The sequence below is a fragment of the Notamacropus eugenii genome, chromosome 5, assembly GCF_028372415.1.
Source record: "Notamacropus eugenii isolate mMacEug1 chromosome 5, mMacEug1.pri_v2, whole genome shotgun sequence".
NCBI lineage: Eukaryota > Metazoa > Chordata > Mammalia > Diprotodontia > Macropodidae > Notamacropus > Notamacropus eugenii.
Window position 1 is genome coordinate 17,065,193 of NC_092876.1, and position 11,011 is coordinate 17,076,203.

Sequence of the window (11,011 nt, forward strand, 5' to 3'; positions counted from 1 at the left end):
CAGAAAGTTCCAATAATCAGTTTCAGATATTACTATAACTTCATATTGACTAAAGAACATCTTTTGGCTTTCTGTACTTGTTCTAGTTCCTGATCAAATCAGTCATAAAATCAAACTTAACATTATAGCCATAAGTTATTGCTCTAATAGATTTACATGTTTCCCAAACTACTCTGCCCCTTTCAAACCATGCTCAATCTAAAAGAATGAGCTACACATATGATAAGTTCAAACACTAATTTCAACTTATGTTCATGAAATGAATTCAAATTGAAACAGAAGTATTTAACTTTTCCATCACTGCAAAATATTAACAGAGGTTATTTTCCTTTAAAAAACTCAGACCGAAATTCTTTTCCCAAACTAAAGATGCCTCTGATTTAGTCTCAGTAATTAATTCAGTTAATTGTTTTAAAACTAATTGTGTTTACATCATTTTGTAACAGGTAAAGACCTTATTCCAAATTGGGAGCTTTGTCCCTTACCCAAGAGAGTTTTAGTCCCATTTGTGTAAAATGACCATGGAAAACATAACCTTGAAAGCTCTTTGGCTTTCCCCAGGTGAACTGGCTCTCCTGAGGCCAATAAGTTTTACCTATCACTATGTTCTATCATCAATCCAATTCTCCAAGCTACTGGTCACTCCCATCAAGACCATTCCTGCAACCCCCAGATTGCCTGGGATCATCCCAGATTCCTCCCTCAGTCCCTTTGTAGATAAGATAACAAGCTTTCACCTTCTTTAGCTGATAGAAGGCTTGGATTGAATTCATTTGATCAGGATCCAGCATGCCAGTATTTTTGGGTCCTAAGCACCCCTAAACTCAATGATTCGATGGAATTACAGTCAGCTTTAAATCCCAGTCTTGTTCTATGGAAGAATGATACAACATCACATTTACATTTTGGTTCCCTTCTTTTATTTAATTATTCCCATAACATTCAGAAAGAAGGTTCTATTTCAAGGATTTTATCTTTCACAAGACCATACCAGAGTACTCATTTACCCAGTTAACTGAAAACAGCAAGATACCACTACTTGCATTGTGTTTACGTCTTAAACTATCTGCTTTGATTATAGAAACATGCCATGAAGATGAAAAGCAAGGACCTAATTAGATATCATCTACATCTTATAACCAGACTCAGAAATAACCAAGTGGGAAAACATTGCTTTTCAAAGGGATACAGTGGGGAAGCTGAGCCAGAAGGATCCCACCCCAGGCTAAAGACAAGACCATCTCCTGAGTGTAACAGTCACATTCCTGTCTGAGTAGTAAGACACAACAAGAAACGGTCCCAGAGGCTTTTGCTAAATGGCAGGTATCAGGTATCACAATTCAAAAATTTACCAGGACTCATAACTTAAATCTTAAATTAGTCCTAAAAACAGATCACTAGAGATAATTTATCATCAAAATAAATTTCTTGTTTTGGAACTCCAAATATAAACAGTTTACAGTTTACATAAGAGATTAAAATTTTAACAAAGTGAGGGGCCACACCACTCGGGTGGTTATTTTAGGCTTTTCAAGTCTTAGGGGCCCTGGGTGGGCTGGCACTCCTCCTCTCCTTCTACAATAGGAAAGAGTTACCATCTCTTTTTTGAGCATCTCCCATTCAGATTAGATCTTAAGAAGTCCTTCTGTAATGACTAGACTTCCAAAGGAAAGCAGGATATGTCCAGGAGGCTTTTTGTCTTGAAATTATCACACAGCTTCCTGGAGCCATAAAATTTCTTGTCTCTCTTATCTTGTCCCTTATCTTCCAATCCCTCATAAAACCTAAAGTCATTATAACAAATTAGCTTACAAATGTAAATTTGGTAGGTTGGTCTTTCAAAAATCATACAAAAGATATACAAAACATTTCTTCATACAAAAAATATCTTCCTCTTTTAAGAACAGTTTACAATTTATCACAAAACCCTCATGAACCTAACTGACAAAAAAATTACCAAAAATAAATTTAAAACAAAGACCTTTGGACATTTGCCCATAAGTTTCCTTTTACAAACATACTTTTGTAAATACTTGATTCGCAGCAAAACCAAGTTTAGTTAAAAACTTCTTTAACAGCAGAAATAAACTTTTTTTTTAACATACTTAATACATCCTTAGATGGAACAGGCTTAAAAATCATACCCATATATAAAAATATATGTATTTTTTCCAAGATTCTCATTTTCTCAATAAGAATTCTATAGCCCAGAAGCTCTTACACAGAATTCATAACAGTTTTTTAAAACCAATTCATCATTAATTTAACAATGTAATTCCCAATGTACAATATTTAGATTTACTTACAAATTTAAACTATTTAAGCTTACTTGAAGCTTAAAATAAGTCATTACTCATTCAGGCGAATGGATTTCCACATCACCTTGCACAGTAATTCATCTCCTTATCAACACATGGGAACACTCTATCCCCTGATATCCTTTCAGAGAGAGTCATCTCAAATTTGATTGAGCTGTTAATTATCAAATCAAGTTACATGATTTTTCTGTCTTCTCAAAATACTTCCTCACACCCTCACTGATGAGGCACTTGTTAATAGAGCCACGTTTTTTTTTAAGTTGGATACTCTTCAAAGAGCAAAAATCTTCCTTTTAACCTTCACAAACCTGACCAGGGTTTAGAATGGAGAAAGATACTTTTTTTAACAGCGCTCTCTCGCTCTCTCTCTCCCTCTCTCCCTCTCTCTCTCTCTCTCTCTCTCTCTCTCTCTCTCTCTCTCTCTCTCTCTCTCTCTCTCTCCCACTCACTCCTCTGAGGCTGCTGTAATCAGAGAAGGAGGGAGAGGGGGAGGTTAAGAGTCAGCAGAATTCCAAGGGAAAGTCCAGCTACAGCCCTTGCTACTCTGGCTGGCTGCATGGCTGCATTTACAATGTAACAAAACACTTGCCAAACACACAGACATACACAGAACAGATAAAGAATACAGTTCCTCTCTTTTTAGAAAATAAAATAATTTCAGATTTGACTAGTCAAAATTCAACTATTCATGTCAATTTACTCTGACTGATTCCAAGCCAAATTCAACAGGATCCTTCCCAGAATCTAGATTCTCCCTCCCCCTCTTTCTCTCTGCTTTCTCTCCAGAGCAGACAGGAGAAGGAATGTAGCCAGAATTCCTTCAAATGGGCTTCTGAAGGAATACCCAGAGGATTATTCATTCCCTACCTAGTAGCATTATCTTGAGAGAGCTCACTTCCCACCTTGGGACTTTTGCTCAGGAGACCACAAAAGGACTGGTCCTGCCTAAGTGCTTAGCCACCAATTGTCCTGCCCTTGCTTAGGTCCCTGACTTAAGCTGCCTCTGACCATTCAATCGATTATTTTAACTGCTTTTCTGAGTTCACAACAATTTCAAACATTTCAGGAGAAGTTAGAGGTCAGAAGAGGGGAACCATGGCTGTGGGTGTTTGGATCACTGAAAAATCGATGGGCGTGCTCCCATCCCCCACAAGCAAAATTCTTTTCTAACCTTTCTGATGCTAAAGATCATGATGAGGCCCCAAGAACTGTTAGAAGTGAACCCATCCAACAAGTTCCCAACACTGAGAAACATGCTCACCTTAAGCAAAGAACAATCCCTGTTGTGAAATCGGGAAAACCTTTACTAATCTAAATGTCCATTCCCCTTGAATGGACAGGTCACCTCCCCATTAAGGTTACAAGAGGATTACATCACGTTCAGAAATATGGGAATTCTTAGACTGTTTTTCTAACTTTGGACCTCCCACAATACTGTTCCCTGGCAATGTGACTCCATGTTCTCCTCTCTGATAGGCTTTTCCTCACACAAGTCTTTGTGTCGGCACATTAGTTTCTGATCTCTAACCTGTCTATACTAGGTCTCAACCCTTATCACCTAGGAATGTGAAAAATAGAACTTTCTTGTTTCCCACACTTATATTAGCAGTATTATTGCTACTTTAGAAAATATTGTGCTAGCTTTGTTTACTTGCTTCATCAGTTTACAGACGTCATCTGCTAATTGAATATAAGGTAATTTTGAACCAAGAACACTAACAATTGGGCAGAGGAAAAGAGATGAGAAAAAGCATCATGAATAAAATGTTGTTGCCTCTTAAAGGAAAAAAAGAGGGCTCCATAAGACAAATATAAAGAAAGAGTAAGTTTGAATCATGAAGAATTTCCAGTGCAAAGATATATTAATGATAGATGGAACTCTGATGCAAAGAGCAAAGGCAAATTTGGCTGAATTATAGAGTATAAAGAACACAGATTTTCCCCCCAAGAATTGCCTTGGCTACATCCCCCAAAATAATGTTATGTTATGTCATCAGGGTCATTATATTTAATGGAATTATTAATTATTTCTATCATTTGTTCTTTGGTCCAACCATTCTTTATGGTTAAATAGTTTGTTCTGCAATGAGTTTTGAAAACTTCTCTGTTCCCCTTTCTTAAGAATTTTATTTCATTGTGGTTTATAAATGCTATGTTTAATATTCTGCTTTTCTGCATTCGTTTATAACATTTTATGCCCTAATATATGACCACTTTTTGCAAATGTGACATGCATAACAGAGAAATATGCATGTTCCTTTCTATTGTCACTCACTTATCACCAAAGGTCTATCATATCTCATTTTCTGAAATTCTATTTTGGTCCTTAAGTGTTTTCTTAGCTTAGTTAGTGTCAAGTGACTGAATCTTTTGTAAGTGGCAAAGGGATCCCATAGGTGTGTTTCAGCCTCTCTGGCCACAGGTAAGAATGAGGACATCACAGCAGTTAGGAGACTGGTTCTGTGGATTTCTGGGTTCTGTTATTGCATTTTCATAAAAATTGGATCTCACGGTAAGGCTAACCACAACAGGAAGAATAAGAGATATTTTATTGGATCTTTGAATTTGTAATGCCTGATATACCAGGTACATAGTAGTGACTTTTAAAAACATATTTATTGATTGGCACCTTCTTACATCCTTATACCTATATCTGACATATGTTTTCCAGTTCCCCTTTTTTTTCTGTGAGATATTTTGCATTATCCACTATTTTTTATTCTTTTAGTTTTATAATTTCTTGATTTTTCATGACATCATCAGCTTCCCTCTGCTCCATTCTAATCTTTAAGGAATTATTTTCTTCAATGAGCTTTTGGACTTCCTTTTCCATTTGTCCAATTCTGCTTTTTAAGGCAAGCTTCTACTCACTTGCTTTTTGGAACACTTTTGCTGCATGGGTTGGTCAGTTTTTAAAGGTTTTGTTTTCTTCAGCATACCCTTTAACAAGCAGTTGACTCTGAAATCAGATTTTTAATAAAGGGTAAGAAGGATGGATTTGAAGAGTTCAGTTGCCTGAAAAGGTGGTAACAAAGGGTCACCAAATGTGGAAAAACTGTGCAGCCTGAGGAGATCATACACTCTGAAAGTAAACTTGGCTGACTTTGCAGTTTTGCTAAAACTTGGCAATGGAATAAAAGTTTCTAAAATCAGAGTTTCCTCCTGTTTATCTCAATGACATTTATTGAAAGACACTCTGCAAGGTACTTTGTGGAATGTGCGTAAGATAGGATACTGACATGATTGCTTCTAAAGACAAGGGTAAGTTAAGGTTGAGAAGAAAAGCAATAAAAATATTTTTCATATATAGAGTGGAAGTACAAGATCAAAGAAAGTTAAAGATCACTACTCAAGGTGACTGAGATGATAATCACGGGACATCAAAGAGAAGAGAGTACTGCTTGGTTTATACTTGACTCGTTTTTTGCAAAGGAAGACAACATTAGTGCTGCAAAGAACATAATAAAGATGACTAGTAGAATTTTATTCATCAGTTAGGGAGGAGATAGGGTAGTAAGAGATAACTAGAGGTTCAGAGTCTCGCTGCTATGATCCATGGGGTCACCAAGAGTCAGATATTACTGAATAACTGAACAATAACCACAAACTATTGCTATGGTTCTTTAGGGGTGAAAAAGTGCTTTCCTTACATTATTTTGATCTCATCACAACTCTGTGAGGTATTATTTTTCCCAACTTATACTAGAAAAAATAGAGGCTCAGAAAGGTTAAGCAATTTGATCATTGTCACATGTCTAGAAAATTATGGGAAGGAGGAGCCAAGATGGTGGAGTAGAAAGATACACATATGCTAGCTCCAAACCCACAGTCCTTAAAATACCTGTAAAGAAGAACTCCCAACAAATTCTGGAGCAGCAGAAGCCACAGAACAGTGGAGTGGAGGAGATTTCTGCTCCAGAGAGACCTGAAAAACTGCCCCAAAAGGTCTGTCACACACCGGACCCAGAGCAGAGCCCAGCACTGCCTTGGATATGCAGCACCAGAGGGAGCAGATCTGAGCAGGCTTCAAGGATGGAAACTCCAGTGGCTGGGCAGGTCCCTCCACCCACAGACACCAAAGGTCAGTGAGAGGGTCTTTCCAGCTTGCCGAGAGAGGAGCGGGGTGTCCCCATAACTCAGGCCCCTTCGTGAGGCAGCAGCAGAGGTGGCAGTGGACAAGGGCTCCCAAAGCAGGCAGAAACCCGTATCCATTGTTGAAGGTCTCCACATAAACCCCCTGAGGGAAATGATCTCTGAGTGGCCCTGCCCCCACCTGAGTACCTGAACTTAATCTCACACTGAATAGCAGCCCTGCCCCCGCCCAAAGCCCTGAGGCTGGGAAGCAGCATTTGAATCTCAGACCCCAAGCGCTGACTGGAAGGATCTGGAGGCCAGATGGGTGTGGAGAGGACACTCAGAAGTCAAGTAACCAACTGGAAAAATGCCCAGAAAAGAGGGGAAAAAATAAGACCATAGAAGGTTACTTTCTTAGTGAACAGATATCTCCTTCCTTCCTTTCTGATGAGGAAGAACAATGTTTACCATCAGGGAAATACGCAGAAGTCAAGGCTGCTGTATCCCACATACCCAAAATAAATATTCAATGGGCTCAGGCCATGGAAGAGCTCAAAAAGGATTTGGAAAATCAAGTTAGAGAGGTGGAGGAAAAACTGGGAAGAGAAATGAGACAGATGCAAGAAAAGCATGAAAAGCAGGTCAACACCCTGCTAAAGGAGACCTTAAAAAATGCTGAAGAAAATAACACCTTGAAAAATAGGCTAACTCAATTGACAAAAGAGGTTCAAAAAGCCAATGAGGAGAAGAATGCTTTCAAAAGCAGAATTAGCCAAATGGAAAAGGACATTCAAAAGCTCACTGAAGAAAATAGTTCTTTCAAAATTAGAATGGAACGGATGGAAGCTAATGACTTTATGAGAAACCAAGAAATCACAAAACAAAACCAAAAGAATGAAAAAGTGGAAGATAATGTGAAATATCTCATTTGAAAAACAACTGACCTGGAAAGCAGATCCAGGAGAGATAATTTAAAAATTATGGGACTACCTGAAAGCCATGATCAAAAAAAGAGCCTAGACATCATCTTTCATGAAATTATCAAGGAAAACTGCCCTGATATTCTAGAACCACAGGGAAAAATAAGTATTCAAGGAATCCACGGACCACCTCCTGAAAGAGATCCAAAAAGAGAAACTCCTAGGAACATTGTGGCCAAATTCCAGAGTTCCCTGATCAAGGAGAAAATATTACAAGCAGCTAGAAAGAAACAATTCAAGTATTGTGGAAATACAATCAGGATAACACAAGATCTAGCAGCTTCTACATTAAGGGATGGAAGGGCATGGAATATGGTATTCCAGAAGTCAAAGGAACTAGGACTAAAACCAAGAATCACCTCCCCAGCAAACCGAGTATAATACTTCAGGGGGAAAAAATGGTCTTTCAATGAAATCAAGGACTTTCAAGCATTCTTGATGAAAAGACCAGAGCTGAAAAGAAAATTTGACTTTCAAACACAAGAATGAAGAGAAGCATGAAAAGGTAAACAGCAAAGAGAATCCATAAGGGACTTCACTAAAGTTGAACTGTTTACATTCCTACATGGAAAGACAATATTTGTAACGCTTGAAACTTTTCAGTATCTGGTAAGTTGCTGGGATTACACACACACACACAAACAGAGAGAGAGAGAGAGAGAGACAGAGACAGAGACAGAGAGACAGAGACAGAGAGACAGAGAGCACAGAGTGAATTGAATAGGATGGGATCAAATCTTAAAAAAATGAAATCAAGCTGTGAGAGAGAAATATATTGGGAGGAGAAAGGGAGAAATGGAATGAGGCAAATTATCTCTCATAAAAGAGGCAGGTAAAACATTTTTTTAGTGGAGGGAAAAAGAGGTGAGGTGAGAGAAAAACATGAAGCTTTCTCTCATCACATTCCACTAAAGGAAGGAATAAAACGCACAGCTCATTTTGGTATGAAAACCTATCTTATAACACAGGAAAGGGGGGGAGAAGGGGATAAGTAGGGTGGGGGGTATGATGGCAGGGAGGGCAAGGGGAGGAGGGAGCAATTAGAAGTCAACACTCTTGGGGAGGGACAGGATCAAAAGAGAGAATAGAAGCAATGGGGGGTAGGATAGGATGGAGGGAAATATAGTTAGTCTTACACAACATGACTATTATGGAAGTCATTTGCAAAATTACACAGATATGGCCTTTATTGAATTGCTTGCCTTCCCAAAGGGAATGGATGGGGAGGGAGGGATGATGAGAAGTTGGAACTCAAAGTTTTAGGAACAACTGTCAAGTACTGTTCTTGCCACTAGGAAATAAGAAATACAGGTAATGGGGTATAGAAAGTTATCTTGCCCTACAGGACAAAAGAGAAGATGGGGATAAGGGAAGGGAGGGATGTTAGAAGAGAGGGCAGATTGGTGATAGTGACAATTAGAATGCTTGGGGTTTTGGGGTGGGGGAGGGGAGAAATGGGGAGATAATTTGGAACCTAAAATTTTGTGGAAATGAATGTCAAAAGTTAAATAAATAAATTAAAAAAAAAAAAGAAAATTATGGAGACAGTATTTCCACTATACTATGGTGTCTCTAATATGACCCATATCCTTAACCATAGAAAGAACAGGATCAAACAGGATCACTAAATAAATGCTAGTGACATTTGAAATATTGTGGCAAATTAGATAAAAACTAGAGGATTGGAGGAAGGCAAATTTTGGGAAAATATAAAAAAAATGGAAAAGAATAGAATTTATAACATGTGGCAGCATGAGTTTGATTTTAGTTGCAGGAGAAAGTTTAGAATCTATCTATCCATATGGGTGTTTGCATGTATCTATACACATACACATATATAATACACACATACACATGTGTGTATATGCATACATCTATATCTATGTATAGATTTCAATATATGTGTGTGTGTGTGTATGTGTGTATAATCCTAAATGAAGATCTAGAAGAGGAAGCAAGGATCAGTATGAATACGCATGGCTCCATGAAGAGTAAGTTAGGCTAGCATTACCTTAATATCTTGGTTGCCTGAGTTACAAAGTTGATAGACTGTATGAATCCTTTGAGTATAATTTACCAGAACAAGTGATAATTTTGTCAGTTTCCTTGGATATCCAAGGGTTTTTATGAAGGTAAAATTGATAAGTTTGGGTAAGAGATTGATGGTGTGGACTGAGAGAGAGTGAGAATGACAAGTAATTTCGAAGCCTTGGTGTCAATAATCTAAAATGAACATATGCTTTAATACTCAATCCATTCAGTGCAAAAGTAGATTAATGGGCATATGTTGGAAAAAATGTGGTTTATGAGTAAAGAATAAAAAGATCAAAGGTTTATTGACTGAGTCCAAACTTTAATTGATACTTTAATTGAGAGGAGAATTGGGAGAATGTGAGACATGGTGGTACCAAATAGAATCAACAAAACAAAATGAAAATAACTCTAATTTTTTTGATAAAAAGTGACCGTTATCAATGGAGAATTCACTTCCAAATGGGTTGTCTATCAACAGTCAGTCCTATGACTTCCTAGAAGAAAGAATTCAAATTAGAAGAAATGTCCGTTGTAAATGACATTGGAAAAGGTGAATTTAGGAAGAGTGACTGGACTAAACCAACAACATATGCTGAAAGCAAGCTTGTTTTAAAAGCACTAATAGCTACAATGCTACTGCAGAAATCTCCAATATAATTTTTTTTTTTTTAGTCACAGTTATGTTCTCTTGAATAGAGCTGTTAATTGCTAAAATAATGGATGGTACTAGGCCTAGAGTCAGGAACACCTGAGTTCAAATCTTGGCTCAGATGTTTACTAGCTGGTGACCCTAGACAAGTCACTTAACCTGTGTTTGCCTTATTTTTGTTACCTGTAAAATGAAAATAATAATAGCACCTCCTTCTCAAGGTTCTTGTTAGGATCAAAGAGATCATAACTGTAAATCAACTATTTCAATGCCTGGAATATAGTAAGCACCATATAATATTGAAAAATAATTATTTAAGTGGTTGGCATCATAAACTTCATTCAAACTGCTAGAGTAGTCACAAGTATGTAAAAGGCCTTTTAAATAGTAGTGTAAACACTAAATTCTTAACATATCAAAAGTAAAAAGCTATTTTATTTAACTAGGAATACACTGTCAGATAATATCATTGAGTGAAGCATTTTTTGCTTTTTTCAATAGTTTTACTTTTCAAAAAACGAAATTGAATTTTAAGATATTTGCAAAAAGTAGAAGATATCATTATCTTGAAATTTTCAGGCCTTATCATGATGAAAAGGGCAGCTAAAAACCTATATTATCATTTTCTCACCTCTGTATAATCTTTGTGAGAATTTACACAGAGAATATCCTAGATAAAGATTTGAGAAAAGAATAGGCAGGTTTCAGTATAGGTTGGCAGTGTGCCCCAAGCCTTCTCTATGGGTGTGGGGAGGGGCAATATCCCCCATGCCTTTGACAGAAGTGAGGTGGGGGAGTGTCCTTCAATGGTTAAAATTTCTCAATTTAAAAGGTTAAATTTCTCAATTAAGTCAATCTGAGGTAATCTAGTTGTGAACAAAACTTAGTTATATTTACTGAACTAACCGATAAGGCTGTAGATTAGGTTCAAAACATACTTGGTCTGCCAAGCCTAG